Raw genomic sequence first — 16,896 nt, 5'->3', positions numbered from 1 at the left:
GTTAAAATATACTTGTATTCCAGGAATAAATCCCAATTATAGTGTTTAATCATTTTTGTTTTTGTTGTTGTTGTTAATTTTTTTATTTATTTATGATAGTCACACAGAGAGACAGAGAGAGAGAGGGGCAGAGACACAGGCAGAGGGAGAAGCAGGCTCCATGCACCGGGAGCCCGACATGGGATTCGATTCCAGGTCTCCAGGATCGCATCCTGGGCCAAAGGCAGGTGCTAAACCGCTGCGCCACCCAGGGTTCCCCATGTTTAATCTTTTTAATATGCTGCGGAATTCTCCTCGCTGGTATCTTTGTTGAATCTTTTTGTATCTATGTTTATAAGGATATTGGTCTGTTGTGTTTTTTTTTTTTTTTTTTTTTTTTTTTTTGGTATCTTTGTCTGGCTTTGGCATTAGGGTAATTTTGGCCTCATAGAATAAGTTAGGAAGTGTTCATTTTGTTTTTTGGAAAAGTTTGGGAAGGATTGGTATCAGTTCTTTTTTTAACTGTTTGGTAGGGGGTATCTGGATATTTAAGTGTGTGCCTTCAGTTCAGGTCATGATACCTGGGTCCTGGGATCAAGCTTCTTCCTCTGCCTATGTCTCTGCCTCTCTCTGTGTCTCTCATGAATAAATAAAATCTTAAAAAAATAAATAAAATTTTAAAAAGAAAACATCATTGGTAGAATTCACTAGTGAAGCCATCAGATTCAGGGCTTTCCTTATTGGGGAGATTTTTGATTACTGATTCAATGTCCTTGCTAGTTACATGTTTATTCAGATATTCTATTTCTTTATGATTTAATCTTAACAGGATCTGCGTTTTATTGGCATATATTCATAATACTCACTTTTATGTATTACGATTTTAATAATTTGAGTATTACATCTAGCTAAAGTGTTAATTTTGTTCATCTTTTCAAAGAAGTAATTTTTGGTTTCCCTGATTTTCTCCATTTTTTCTACTCTTATCTCTGATCTTTATTTCCTTCCTTCTGCTAGTTTTTGTTTTCTTTTGTTCTTTATCTAGTCTTTAAGTCATATGGTTAGGTTGTTAATTTGAGATATAGATATAAATTTCTCCATTAGCACTGCTTTTGCTGTGTTTTTGTCTATATTTTCTAATTTCCTTTGTGAAAACTTTCCTGATCCATTGGCTTTTAAAAAAAAAATATTTAATTTCCACTATTTTCTAGTTCTTCTGTTTTTTAAATTTCTAATTTCATCCCATTGTGGTCAGAGAAGATATTTTGTATGATATATATAGTTTTTAATATATCATGACAATCTGTGGCCTAATGTAGGGTCAATCCTGGAAAATGTTCTAGGCACAGTTGACAAAAATATGTATTCTGTTGTTGGATTGTTCTCTAAAAATCTGTTAGATCTATTAGGTTTATTGTGTTTTTTAAGTTCTTTCTTGCCTTTATCCGCTGCGGTTCTATTCATTATTTTGAGGGGGATATTTAAGTCTCCGATAACTCTTGTAGAACTGCTTATTTCTCCCTTCAATTCTGTCACTTTTTGTTTCGTATACTTTAATGATCTTTCATTAGGTATGTAAATATTTATAATTGTTACATCTTCTTGCTCTAGTGGAACTTTAATATATAATATCTTTATTCCTTGTAACCATTTTTTATTTAAAGTCTATTTCATGACATCTTTTTCCCATCTTTTCACTTTTAACCTGTTTGCTTCAGACAGCATATTGTTAGATCATCTTTTTTTTAATCCATTCTGCCAATCTCTGTCTTCTGGAGAGTTTAATCCACTTGCATTTAAAGAAATTACTGATTAAAAAAGAACTACTGTCATTGTGCAGTTTGCTTTCTATACACTTTACCACATTTCTGTTCCTAATTTCTTGGTCGATCATTTCTTTAAGCGCTTTGTATATACTGGCCCACTGTCTTGTGGATTCCACAGTTACTGATGAGAAATCTTTTTATCTCATTGAACACCCCTTGTGTAATTTTCTTTGGTCACTTCAAAAGACAGAGTATTTTGAAAGTTTGATTATAATGTGTCTCAATGTGGGTCTCCTTGAGTTCATCTTATAGAAGTTCTTTGAGCTTCTTGGATGCTTATATTCATGTGCTTCATCACATTTTTGGAGTTTTCACCTATTACTTATTCAAATATTCTCTCTGCCCCTTTCTTTGTCTGACACCCTCAGGATGCACATGTGGTGTGCTTTGTGTTGTTTCATAGGTTTCTTATATTTTGTTCACCTTTCCTTTTTTCTTTGTTCCTCAGACTCAAAAATTTCCTTTATTCTATCTCCAAGTTTGTGATTCTTTACCTACTCAAATCTAGTTTTGAGTCATGCTAGTAAAATTTTCGTTCTTGACATTTCACATCCAGATTTCTTTGTTCATGCATGGTTTTCTTGACCGTATCTTACTTTAGTTCTTTGAGCATCTTTAATATGGTTGTTTTAAAGACTTCGTGAAAAAGTAGTGGCAGATATGCTAGGAAGACCATTTTGTTGTTTTTTTTTTTTTTTCCATTTTAGTCATCAATACATTTTTGTATCTTTGTGTGCATTGTGATCTTATTTTATCATTTATTTCCCCCTCCTCTAGGGCCTTTGAATATAGTCATGTGGTAATACCAAATACCAGATTTTGCTTTTCTGGGGTGATTGTTTTTGTTGGCTATACCTATGCCATGGATCCAGGGACATAGAAATATAACATCTTTTCGTGTTTTCTCTGAGACTTTCTTAGGGTATACACAGTTACTTTCTAATTTTCCCTGTATATGAAGTTGTTTTTGAATGTTCTGTCCTTTACTGTCTGGCTCTTCAAAGTGGAAAAAGCATAAAGTGAAGACAGGAGAAAATACCCCGGAAGTTGCTTCTGCCAGTGGAGGGTCTTAACTACGAGGAGTGGCACCTCCTGCTACATCTCCTCACAGAAGGACACACAAACAGTAATCAGAGCAGAGATCACCAATCTTCAGAGGATGGGTACTTTTGCCCACACTGGCTCCTGAATGCTGTGTACAAGCTGCTCAGCTGCCCACCACATAGCTGAATAACTGATACTGTGCTAAGAGATTAAATTGACCAAAATTAATCACAAGTTACCATCCAAGTCTTCCTTTGGAATTAGCAAGCTTTTGACAGATTTCAGAGTTCCAAAATTGTTATATGAAACACATTCTGCCAGCAAAGTATTGTTAAGGTTGGGAGACAGATTACTGGTGCTACAAATTCTGCCAACGTTTGGTATCAGGCTAATCCTGGCCTAATAAAGGGATTTTGGAAGTGATCCCTCCTCTTCTACTTTTTGAAGACATACAGATATCTAACAAGTACATGAAGCCATGTTCAATAATACTGATTAATTAGGGAAATGCAAATCAAAACTACAGTGAGATGGGATCTCTGCCTGGCTCAGAGGTTTGGTGCCTGCCTTCGGCCCAGGACATGATCCTGGAGTCCTGGGATCGAATCCCACATTGGGCTCCCTGCATGGAGCCTGCTCCTCCTCTGTGTATGTCTCTCACAAATAAAATCTTAAAAAAACACACACACACAGTGAGAGATCACCAGTCTGAATGGCTACTATCAAAAAGACAAGAAATAACAAGTATTGGCAAGGATGTGGAGAAAAGGAAATACACACTGTTGGTGGAAATGTAAATTGTTACAGCCATAATGGAAACAGTTGGAGGTTCCATAAAAAATTTAAAAATAGAACTAGATGATCCAGTAAATTTCACTTCTTAGTGTTTATTTTCTTCAGATAGACACCAACTCAACAAGATATATGCAAATCCATGTTTATTGCAGTATTATCTACAAGCCAAGATATGGAAGCAATGATGAATGAATATTTAAAGAAAATATGTTATAGTTACATATACACATGTATATGTACACACATACACAAAATGGACTACATTCAGCCATGGAAAAGAAGGAAATCTTAATCATTTGTGACCATAAGGATGGACCTTGAGGGCATTAGGCTAAGTGAAATACTTCAAAGAAAGATCACTCATATGTGGAATCTAACAAAACAAAAAGCTCATAGGTACAGAAAACAGAATTTTGGTATTGGAGGATATAAAAGAGTGTAGACTTCCAGTTATAAAATGATTGTCATGGGGATATAACATGTAGCATGCTATGTAGTTAATATTAACTTTTAAAAGTTTTAATAAAAACTTTTGCTAGGAGAAAAGTTCTTATCATGAGAAAAAACTTACAACTATGTTGGTAATGGTTGTTAACTGGACTTACTGTAACCATTTGCAACATAAACAAATATCAAATCATTATTGTATATCTGAAATTAATACAATGTTTTATGTCAGTTATTTCTCAATTTAAAAAGATAAAGCTGATTATTCTTAAGTTAGTGTTTTACATGGTGGTAGTTCATGGCCAGACCAGTTGTGACCAGTTCATGGCCAGAAATAAAGAAACTAATGGATGATAAAAGAGCCCTTAAACACTGAACTGGCCTATCACCCAGTTTAATTGTATAAAGGGTAGAGACCTTTCTTGTTCTTTTTATTCCTGATCCGTTTACCCAGAGCAGATGGAATTTATCATGGAACTTTAATGCACATTTATAAGACCTGGGGAAATGCTGGAGAGCTTCCCTCACATTTTACATATGATGCACAGTGCTTGCTAATGCTTCAGTAGTTAACTGAAGATAGAACACTGATAACTCAGATTCAGTTTTAACTTTCCTCAAAATGAATACTCTCAGCTAATGCATAACTCCTATTTTTAAAATCCTTTACTTTTGCCAATTCTATATGGCTAAATTTGGAGGCATATACTGAAATGCTAAGAATACTAGCATGTTTAAGTTTCTAAATAGGGAGCAAGAATACAAATAAGAGAAATCCAAAAGATAAACACTCTTTCCAATGGACAGAAGTAGAATAAATTTGATGAAATTCAGGAGCCTTGGGAAACTGAAGATAGCCATGAATGATTGGATGGGTCAAAACAGTATTTAGTGGGAGTAAATGACTGAGGTTATTCACATTATAAAGTTATGTATGTTGCCAACAGAATTATCTGTTATAAATGTAAATTACTCCACTCTCAGGAGAAATCTGAAGTTTTAGAACAGATAAACCTTGTTCAAGATAGCAGAGTATGGGGCAGCTCAATGGCTCAGTAGGCTGAGCACCTGACTCTTGATTTTGGCTGAGATCATGATTTCAGTGTCATGAGATTGGGCCCCACGTTGGTCTCTATATTCAACAGAGAGCGTCTGCTTGAGTTTCTCCCTCTCCCTCAAATAAATAAATCTTAGAGAGAAAGTCCTATGGTTCTGGAACTTTACTAGGACAGGGGTATCTACCTCATACTTAGAGGATGGGGGAACAAATAGAGTCAATGGGACTTTGTTATTGATACTAGAGTTTTCTTTTATTTTTTTTTTAAAGATTTTATTTATTTATTCATGAGAGAGAGGGGGGGGGGCAGAGACACAGGCAGAGGGAGAAGCAGGCTCCATGCCAGGAGCCTGATGTGGGACTCAATCCTGGGACTCCAGGATCATGCCCTGGGCCAAAGGCAGGTGCTACCTAGGGATCCCTGAGTTTTATTTTCCATGGCTAAAGACATCCTTCCTTTCTAAAACTAAAAAATTTAAGAGTTTGTGAATTCTGGGACTATCCAGCTCAAAGAAGCCAATTTAAATCTGAATGTGGCGCAGTTAGGTTTGTGAGATCATCAGCCTAATAAGAGGAGTCTGAATTAAGAATTATCATAGATTTAGGCAATTGACAAATTGATAGAAGTTGAATTATATCATACCTATTCTCTTGTGCATCCACAATTATTAAATCTCTGGGAAGTTATGAGAGATTTCAGATGAATACTATCTGAAAAAATGCTGAGTCAGGCCCAGTATAACACCCATATAAGTGGAACTCCTAAGAGGTCCTTCAATAAACCACAAACAGTATAGTATATCCTAAGAATTAATAATTAAAGAAGACATACAAAAAAAAAAAGAATGTTATGCTTTGCTTCTGTACTACATATTGACCCAATCTGTACAAAAGCTAGATGGAACAGTAGCAATTTATGGTCAATTTTAGGTAGGGTAATCATAAATCTCAGTTTGCCTGGGACTATCTTGTCTTATTTGTATTGTTTTTATATGACTATATATAGCCATACTTTACTTTCAGAAGGGCCCCTCTCTGGAAAGTACATCATACAGTTATCACACACTTATAGAGGATGTAAAGCAAATATCAAACCCAATTGCTTCCATGGTCGGAGACTTTTATAAAGGAAATTTATAAAAATGTCAAATTTTTAGGATTGAGATTTAGAAAATAAAATTTGGTATGTACCCCTGAAAGAGATATGGCAGTACAAAATTACATTTTGGGGCAAGTTATACAGTAGATATATTCATTATTCTTCAGATTTTCTTAGGCATGTCAGGAAATTTCAATATATGTCTTAGAAGACCATCAAAGGCCACATTAATTAGATTATTGCTTAGGCCAGCAGTGAACTATCTGCCACTGTTTCTGTTTTAGGTTCTGCTAGGAATTTAAATATGATGCAGTTAAATAACTCTGCCTAAAAACTCAGGGTATATATGATACTAAGATTGGACAGTCCATTGTAGAAACATGGAAGGCAGCTTTCTTGGGCAAGTGTATATGCTTTTCAGAACCAAAATATCCCTCAGCTGAGATAGGGGTCCCAATGTCTATTTCTTTAGATGCAGAGGATGTTACAAAAAAAGGCCTTTGGAGAAGCCTTTAAGCTATCTTTCCTCACACTTAACAAAACTGACATTCTGGCCTCTTTTTATATCTTTATCTGAGTTGGTTTTGAGTTTAAAAGGGGGAAATTTGTATATATACTATCTAACATTGGCCCATGTGTATTTTTAAAATGCTGGTCTCTAGAGTACTTTTCATTGCACACACAGTGCCTAGTGCAGGACCTGTGATACAGTAATGGTTACTGGAATAATGCATTTATTTTACTACATTTTAATTAATTAACTTTAATCCTTATAATAGATTTCTAGATAAAAACTCTTAACAAAATGGCAAACTGGTTTCATAAGTCAAGTGACGTAGAATTAAATCCATGTCTGCTCTCAATTTTTATTCCTTTTCTTGATGCCAGGTTTCATCTCCAAAAAGAAAGCAAGCAAGATAATAATCTTGTTAAATAACCCAGCAATTACACTATAATTGGAGATAAACTAAATAGGTTGAGGGACATTTTGGAAAGTCTTTTTAAGTTTTCATTTTAATTCCATTTAGTTAATATACCACTTAGTTAATATATGGTGTTAAATTAGTTTCAGGTGTTTTTTTTTTTTTTTTGGAAAGTCTTTAACACCAGATTAAGTCTGAAATTATGTCGATTAGTTATTTAGTCACTGGCCACACTGAGGTGAATCACATGATTATGTAACTTTGAAGGTGATAGACTGAAGTTTACTGTTCTGCATACTGTTATGGTGCAAGAGATTATAAGAGCCTGAATTAGGTCGGTGACAATAGAAGTCTCACCAATGGTGAGAGGTTTAGGAAATTTTTAAATTAGGAAATATTTAAAATATTGTCAGTTTATTATTAATTTTAGTTTGGATTTACCTTCTGTCCTTGTTACCAAGAAGTCCATCCAAGTAATTATACAGTCCCAGATTACCCATAAAACATCGTAACGGATGCCAGTAAGTGATCCATTTACTCACTATAAATCTGTGAGTGGAAACATGGAGTAGTATCATTTCTCAAAGGCAAACTTAGTGCTCCCATTTCTAAAGTGGTGCCAAGATTATAGTTTAAAAGCAGTTTAAAATTAACATGAACCATTAATCTTCTTTCTCCTTAAGGCACCACTTTGATTTTGCTACTACTCTGCTGGAAAGCCATCCAAGGTCCCTATCATCTTCCAAAACCCATAATTGTTTATCATATATCCCTATTAATTATACTTCCTTTTACAAAGCCGAGAAAACTAAGGGGAAAAAAAGGAATCAACATATTGTATCGTATGCCCAACTTTTATCATCATATCTTTGCTATCAGGGATCCCATTTTTAGTCCTAGATCTGAAGTGGATCTACTCAGGTTTGAGTCTCTGTGACCTTGAACAAGTTCTAGGATTTCCTTGTGCCTTCATTTATTTTTTCTTTATTATTTTTTTTAATTTGTAAAGATTAAATAGGTAACATATAGTGAGACATGATATCTGAATATTAGGCATTCAAATATTACCTATTATCAATACTGTTATTTTTGAGTGATATTTTGACTGATCCAAGAAGTACTTTTTCCTGAAGTACAGAAACTACAGTTTTCCTTTGAAGATTTTGCAATTTATTTAACTAAATTATTACTGATAACATATCTTTCTGTGTGAAGTGTCTGAAACAAGAGACAGACATGGGTAATTCATTTAGTTTCTGAACAGCTAAAGATATCAGATCTGTAAGCAACATGTCAGTGTGTCAGAGGGAATTCCATTCTAATAGCTATTTAAGATATGTGAAGGAGAGGATAATGCTCACTCTTTAAATCTTTATTCCTGTTGTCTGAGGAAGTATAAAGACATGTCCTAGCTGACATAAATTTACTCCTGTTGACTTGACAATTTTATATCAGAAATGAAATTCAGTAGCTCACTCTAATTTTCTTATTGATAACTAAAAACACTAAAGATATTCTATGAGTAGTTCCTAAAGTATGTATGGTAACTAAACCAGGAGATAGATTAGGTAGTCTGATAATAAAAATCCTTAAGAATAACCTATTGAAGGTAACAGATATATCTTGAGCAGGAATGACTGCTAACTGAACAAGGAGGTCTTTTATAAACTACCTTCTGGAATGTAACCTTCCTAAGTAAAAAAAAAAAAAAAAAAAAAAGCTTGTTTAGATTCTTTAATTATTAAGAACAAACTGATGGTTACCAGTGGGGAGGTGGGTAAGAGGATGAGTGGAATACACTTGTTATGAGAAGCACTGGGTGATGTATGCATTGTTGAATCATTATATAGTATAACTGAAACTAATAACACTGTATGTTGACTGTACTGTAATTAAAACTTTAAAAATACAGGATTTTTAAAGAGCTTGCTGTTTCATATGTTAAGTTTGATATTTTCATTCTTATTATACATTAGATCTGTTTAATGCCATCTAGTATGACCTAACTCATACTTTTTGTTAATTTTGTGCCATAGACCAAATTATGTTAGACAGGTTAGGTGCTGTGCAGTCATCATAAGAGACTTGTACTTTAGTCAATAAATTTTACATAAACAAAAATATTTGCATTCCGAAATTAGGTTGGCAAACGATGAATGTGAATATATTTGTTGCATTGGAAGAATATTTTTAAAAGAATAAATACTTTTGAAAACAAAGCATTTATTCATAGTAAGTTTGAAAATATAGAAAGATACTCTCAGCACCTAGATCCTCCCTCTTATACACTTTCAACTATAGAAAGGCAATAAAAATACAGTAGGCTGTTTGGCAATCACAAAAGTTTAAGACACAACCAAAAGCAATAAAGTTCTTCTACATAAGGCCATTTTTTCAAGCCTGGAAGATGTGGCTATTTTTTCTAATGCATAGAAATTAACATAGACAGTCAAAGAAGCAGAGGAAGATGTTTCAGATGAAAAAAGATAAAACCTCAGAAAAAGAACTTAATGAAATGAAGATAAGTGTTCTAAACAGTGGTCAACAGATGATCACTGAGCCTGAGATAATAATGGAAGAATAAGTATAAATTCAACAAAGAGAAAATTTTAAAGTATGAAATAGAAGTCATAGAGTTGAAGAATACAACTGAGCTGAAAAATACAGTAGAGAAGTTCAATAGCAGACTGAATGAAACAGAAGAAAAAAAATCCATGAACTCAAAGACAGGGCAGGGGAACTCACCCAATAAGAGCAGCAAAAAGAAAAATGAAGGAAGAAGTGAAGATAGTATAAGGAATTTTTGAGATAACATCAAGCACACCCCTATTTGCATTATACGGGCCCAAGATGGAGGAAAGAGAAATCAGAATTAAAGTTTACTGGAAGAAATAATGGCTGAAAACTTCCTTAACCTGAGGAGGGAAATAGACATATAGATACAGGAAGCTTAGGGATTTGCAAATGAGATGAACCCAAAGACACTCATTATACTTAAAAACTAAGAAGCTTAATAAATGTTTTCTCTTGTTAATTTTGTAAACAAGGGAACCTCAATAAAACTGTCAGATTATTCAACAAAAACTCCTCAGGTCTGAAGGGATATTGAAATGCTGCAAAACAAAACAAAATAAAACAAAACCTCTGCCAAACAAAATATTCTAACCAGCAAATTGTCCATCAGAATTAAAGGAGAGTTAAATAGTTGCCTAGAAAACAAAAGCTCAAATTGTTCTTCACCACTAGGCTGGCTTTGCAAGACATGTTAAACGGACTTCTTTGAGTTGAAATGAAGGGACAGCACTTAGGAAAACATATGAAAGTATAAATCTCATTGGTAAAACAAAAAAAAAATACAAGGTAAAATTCAGAATAATCTATTGTAAACATGGTACATTAATCACTTATAAAGGTAGTATGAAGAATAAAAACCAAATTTAGTCAAAATAATTATAGCTACATAGTTAAAGGATATACAAGATAAAAATATGTAAATTATGACATCAAAAACTGAAACATGAGGGATGATTAAAAATGTAGAGCTTTAGCATATAATCAATCTCAATTTATTAGAAACAAAACAGACTATTGTAAGTTGTTTATGAAAACCTCATGGCAAGCACAAAGCAGAAACTTAGAGTAGATGCATAAAGAAGTCTAAGCATACAACTACTGAAAATCATCATCACAAAGGAAGAGAGCAGTAGCAGAAGAAAGGAACAAAGTAGCTACACAAAAGCCAGAAAACAATTAACAAAATGGCAGTAAGTCCATACCTTTCAGTAATTACTTTAAATGGATTAAATTCTCCAATCAAAAGACGGAGCCGATGAATGGATTAAAAAACAGAACCCATATGTATGCTTTCTAAAAGAGACTGACTTCAGATGTAAGGACACACACAGAATGAAAGTGAAGGGATAGAAAAATGATGTTCCATGTAAGTGGAAACTAGAAGAGAGCTGGAGTGGTTATAATAATATCAGACAAAATAGACTTTATGACAAAGACTGTAATAAAAGACATAGAACATTATATAATAAGGGATCTAACAAGGAAATATTCATAAATATTTATGTACCAAACCCAGGAGCACCTAAACATATATATTATATACACACCAACAGATCTGAAGAGAGAGATAAACCACAATACACTTATAAAGGACTTCAGTGTCCTCATTTAATCAATGGATAAAATATTCAGATAGAAATTCAGTAAGTAAATATTGGCCTTAAATGGCAGATCAGGTAGACATAATAGTCATATACAGAATGTTTTATTCAAAAGTAAGAGAATACTGGGACACCTGGGTGGCTCAGTGGTTGGGCATCTGCCTTTGGCTCAGGGCTGATCCCAGAGTTCTGGGATTGAGTCCCACATCAGGCTTCCTGCATGGAGCCTGCTTCTCCCTCTGCCTCTCTGTGTCTCTCATGAATAAATAAATCTTAAAACCACAAAGACATTATGAAAAAAGAAAGCTATAGGCAAATATCTCTAATGAACATACACAAAAATCCTCAATAAAATTTTAGCAAACTTGGTTCAGCAATACATCAAAAGGATCACACATCATGACAAAGTAGGATTATTACAGATTTGATGTCTACAAATCAATGTGGTATACCACATTAACAAAGAATGAAAATTATGATCTTAATAGATGTAGAAAAAACATTTGACAAAATTTGGCATCCATTTATGATAAAAACAAGGTAGATATATAGAGAATGTGTCTCAATATTAAAATCCATAAATGACAAGCCTACAGCTAACCTCACACTAAGTGAAAAACTAAAAGCATTTTCTCTAAGAATAGGAATAAGACAAGTAAGCCTGCTTACTTCTATTTTTATGCCACTTTTACTCAATATAGTATTGGAAGTCTTAGCCAGAGCAATTACTCAAGGAAAAGAAATAAATGTAATCCAAATTGGAAAGGATGTAGTAAAACTGTCACTTATTGGCAGATGGCATATATAGAAAACCCTGAAGACTCCATAAAAACAAAAACAACCCAACTTCTTAGAAATAATAAACCAAATTCAGTAAACTTACAGGATATAAAGTCAATGTAAAAATAGTTCATTAAGAGTGTATAGAAATGCAATAGCTATCAGAAATAGAATTTTTAAAAAATCCCATTTACATAGCATCAAAAAAGAAAATATGTAGGACTAGTTTACTGTATAATTTAATCAAAAATGTAAACCAAAGAAACTGAAAACTGTAAGACATTGATGAAAGAAAGTACGAAGATACTAATAAAGGGAGATTTCTCCATTATAAAATTCCACTTTCCTCCTTGTTCTTAAGTAATGCGTAAGGAGATATATACTTTGATTTTGTGCAATTATCCTTTTCATTTAATTTTCACCCTCCTGTTTTAATGTCTACTGCTAATTTTTCTCACAATATTGGTTTTCTTTTTTTCTTTTTTGTTTTTTTGTTTTTTAAATTTGGCATTCAGCTTCAATGAAAAAAAAAATAGACCAATGCTTGCATGTAAATCACTATGGACTTATGCAATATTGTTTCTTGAAGGAGTTAAAATCCATTGTTTTCATTATTTAGATGGTCATAGATTGACCCTTAAAGCTCAAGATGATGATTCCTGTGTCCTTTTCACATGTCCCATAATTCTTAGAGCATTTTTCTTTCTAGCATAACAAAATGCTCCAGGCTCATGTACCTTCCCTTCCTCAGCTTAAAATCAGTCTTTTCTCTAAGGAGCCTTGGTTCCTTTTGGTGACTGTGGTATTCAGGAACCATATTTGACTTCTAGTTGTTGCATTGTTCTTTGTGTGTAATTGCTTATAGAGCTTCTCAACACACTGAGCAAGAAAAAAACCAAACACCCCCTTCCATAGGCATGGTATCTCATTAGGGAGGCCATGCTGAGACCTTCCCCCCAGTTACTGCTCTAGAAATAAGGAAAAGGTGGAGTTGTTAGAATGGCAAGCATGATCTCTCAAGATGCCTTAATCTGAGGACTTTTCATAGGATTCTTGGTTTCGGACAAATCAGTTTCTATATTGCAATAAGCTAAAGGAAAAATAGCTGTGGTTCATAAAGATATGAAGAGATTAAAATGAATTATTTTTCCTCTGGTGTAAAGGCTCTAAAAGAAATTTTCTCCAAGTATTTAGAATCAGAATTTCAGTTGTTACAAATTACAGAAATGACCCTGAAAAATGGTCTTATTTTATATATAATTTTATTTACTAGGGCACAAAAAGTTTTGTCTATGGTCTTGGATTATGAATGGCATACTCCAAAGGAGAATATTTCACATGGTTAAAAGGTATTTGTTTACTCTAGCATATATTTTTGTCATAACAACCATTGTATATTTTATACTGGATGACTGCAGGACTATTCAGCGATACATTTCTTTATATTCTTCATACAGAGGGCAAACATATCCTTTCTGTCCCATAACATTAAGCATTTGACTCTAAAGTCTCATCAAATTCCCACAGAATTAGGGATATATCTATATAACACACTATCTGGTTATCAAAGGAAAATGCAGTTGGCAAGTGTGTTGCCAGTCCACAGCTATATAGATAGGAATATTGTGACTGGGGTAAAGTTTTATTTGGGGGTCATTTTGATCTCCTACATGTTTGCTGCTTTCAGTCTGCACTCATTTTAATGTTACCAGGCAATTTTCTGCCTCCTTTCCAGAAAAATTGATGGCAATGTATTTGTAGTGAAACTACACAAGCCAATTTTATTTTTCACACTCACAAATTCTCTTTCCACAGTTACTTTATAAAGCTTTGTTTTTCCTGTTTATCTAGAATTCTCCGACACCACACTTCACTGAATTCTTTAGTTTTCTTTCTGTTTGGCAGCACTTTTTGCTAGTGGTTCTCCAAGGACCATGAGAATATCTGGGAAATATAACTAGTTTGTGAAGTAGCACAAATTTGGCTCTATACCCATTCGAATAAAGATTTCTAACAGCAAAGTTCATTGGCTCAGAGATATCAGACCGGTATTGTATATTTTTAGAATAAAGTCTACGTATATATTTAGAGTTTAAATAATTGTGATGTGATTTAATGTTTATATAACTTAGATCCTGAAAAAAAAATCTAGTTCCAAGGATAACAATTTGGTCATTCACATATAGAGGGGTATAATGATGTTTGTTTTAGGGTCACTGTGTTTAATGAGTTCAAGCTTGTAAAGATTCTGTATTTGACCCACTCTATGTAGGGATAGAACAACTTCACCCAAACTTTGAATGTTAGAGATACAAGCTAGTAGCACAGAATGATAAATGAGATATTTCTTGTTCCATCTTAACAGAGGAGTAATGCCCTAGCTGAATTACAGAGGTGTTCTAAAGATAGCAACAATTATAGACATGATTAAAATAAGTTATTGGAAAATATAAAAATATTTTGTGTACTGCATTACTGAAGAAAATGCCATTACACAAGTTTTGACTATATATATATATATATATATATATATATATATATATATATATATATATATTTCTATTTGTTAGGAGGCTATACAATAGGTGCTACCACACTCAACTATTAAACGCCATCCCCTTTCTCAACCTGATCATTCTTTGCTGGTTGCAGAGAAAAGGAGAAATAAAAATATAGATCATTTTCTTGCTTACTATTTCAAATTCCTTAAACCATAGATCTTAAGATAGAAAAGGGAATATGTCTGTATATGTGTCTAAATTGGAGACATGCTCTTTTACCATAAAATCCTTCAGTTTGCATGCCTTAAAAACAAAAACATTACATAATGATTGCATAATTATCAAAATCAGGATATTTAACATCAGTACATTATCTAATCCAGACTGCAAATCAAAAATTTTTACCAATTGTGCAAATAAAGTAGAATTTTTTTCTTTCCTTCGTATCTTTACCATTTATAGATGTATGTAAATGTATACCCTATGTGCATACATATGGGAAATATGTATATATTATAATATAGGTCAGCAATCTTGTGAAATACTCCTCAATATGGATTTATCTCATGTCTACTCATAATTAGTTTCAACTATTACATTTTAGGCAGAAACATTACAGAAGGAATGTCATGTCCTATTCAAAGCATTATAAAAGGCACATCTTGTCAGTTTATTGTAACACTGATATTAATTTGATCATGTAGCTAAATATCATCCACAAAGTTTATCTATTGTAAAATCAGTATATTTACTTTCATAATTAATAACTTGTGGGGAAACACTTTGAAGCAAAGTAGATATTACATTTCTTATCACATTGATGCTCTCCATTTTATTGATGATTTTCCAATTTTATCATATCTTCTATAATTATTAGCTGACATTGCACTGCAAAACATAGCCCTTCCTATCTGCTATGCTCCATGGATTTCTATTTTATGGAATTTTAGTTCCTTATCATTACTATTTATTTTTCATGTTCAGAATATCCTAGATTGTCCAGTCTGAGTGTCTTCAATTTTGTTAAACATTTTCTTCATTAATGGCGTAACAAGATATTCCAGAAAAGGTTCACTTTTCCTATATTTAGACTCAGCTTTTTTTTTTTTCCCCCAACAAATTGAATTTTCTTTCTTTACAGATAAGACTCCTAAAGCTGGCAGGATCTAGAATTATCTCAGTTTACAAAGTGGCTTTATACTATCATTAAGATAAATGTTATGGATTTCCACACACAATTTGAAGTTTTTTTAAATATCCTTCTTAAATAGAGGTCTAGTTCAACTCTAGATTTAAAAAAAACAAGACATATTAAGGTCATCAGTTCAACCTTATGACTATCTAACAAGCTCCAACAAAATCTCATTTAGTTTCTCATTAAAATATCACTGGGCACACAGTAAAAGATCAAAAATTGTAGCACAAAAGCCCAGACTGACAGATTAGCTTAATGAGAGACTCTGGAAGGAATGGACATAAATTATAAAGCAGATTGAATTTATTAACAATTAAATCTTCTTATGCTTCAATACAAGATGAACCTTGGGTTTGTTTCATGAAATAGAGTGTAATAGATGTTGCCAATTTATTTATTTATTTATTTATTTATTTTTTTTTTTTTTGCCAATTTATTATCAAATCTTCACTCCCTTTCTATAAGAGAATTAACTGATAGACTTTCCTATTTGACTTTATAGTAGATAGCGCTCACTAGAATGGCCAGTAGGTATAATTTCCCATCCCATTTATTTTGAATTTGACTGTGTAACTTGCTTTGGCCAAAAGATTGTGGACAGATGTGACTGCACCACTTCCAGGCAAAGGTTTTAAGTATACTGTTCCCATTTGCTCCTCTTACACCACCAAATGCCATGAGGAGGGCATGCCATAGGTCTAAGAACAAGGGAGATACTTGGAACAGGCCTGAAACAGAGCTACTCAGATGACCAACAGACCATGATGCCACAAAATAAATGCTACTTTAAATCGCTGAGACCTTGAGGTGGTTTTTTTCATAGCAAAAGAAGGTTAATACACAGGGATTACCTGGAAATAATGCACAAAGCTCAGAACCAATCTCTGACATAGGGATGCAAAGTATTCCCTCCTATCCCTCAACTTCTGTTTGAAGAGGTGTATTCTTTATTTTCAGCTCATATTGCCATCGTTGCTGCATATATGGAGAAAATTCAAATTAAAAAGAGAGACTTCTTGGTTTGAATGGGTAATTGTGAAATGGTACAATAGACTGTTGAGTAGTTCAGAATATT

Source organism: Vulpes lagopus, chromosome 23, assembly GCF_018345385.1.
Source record: "Vulpes lagopus strain Blue_001 chromosome 23, ASM1834538v1, whole genome shotgun sequence".
Taxonomy (NCBI): Eukaryota; Metazoa; Chordata; class Mammalia; order Carnivora; family Canidae; genus Vulpes; species Vulpes lagopus.
This window is presented reverse-complemented; position numbering follows the sequence as displayed.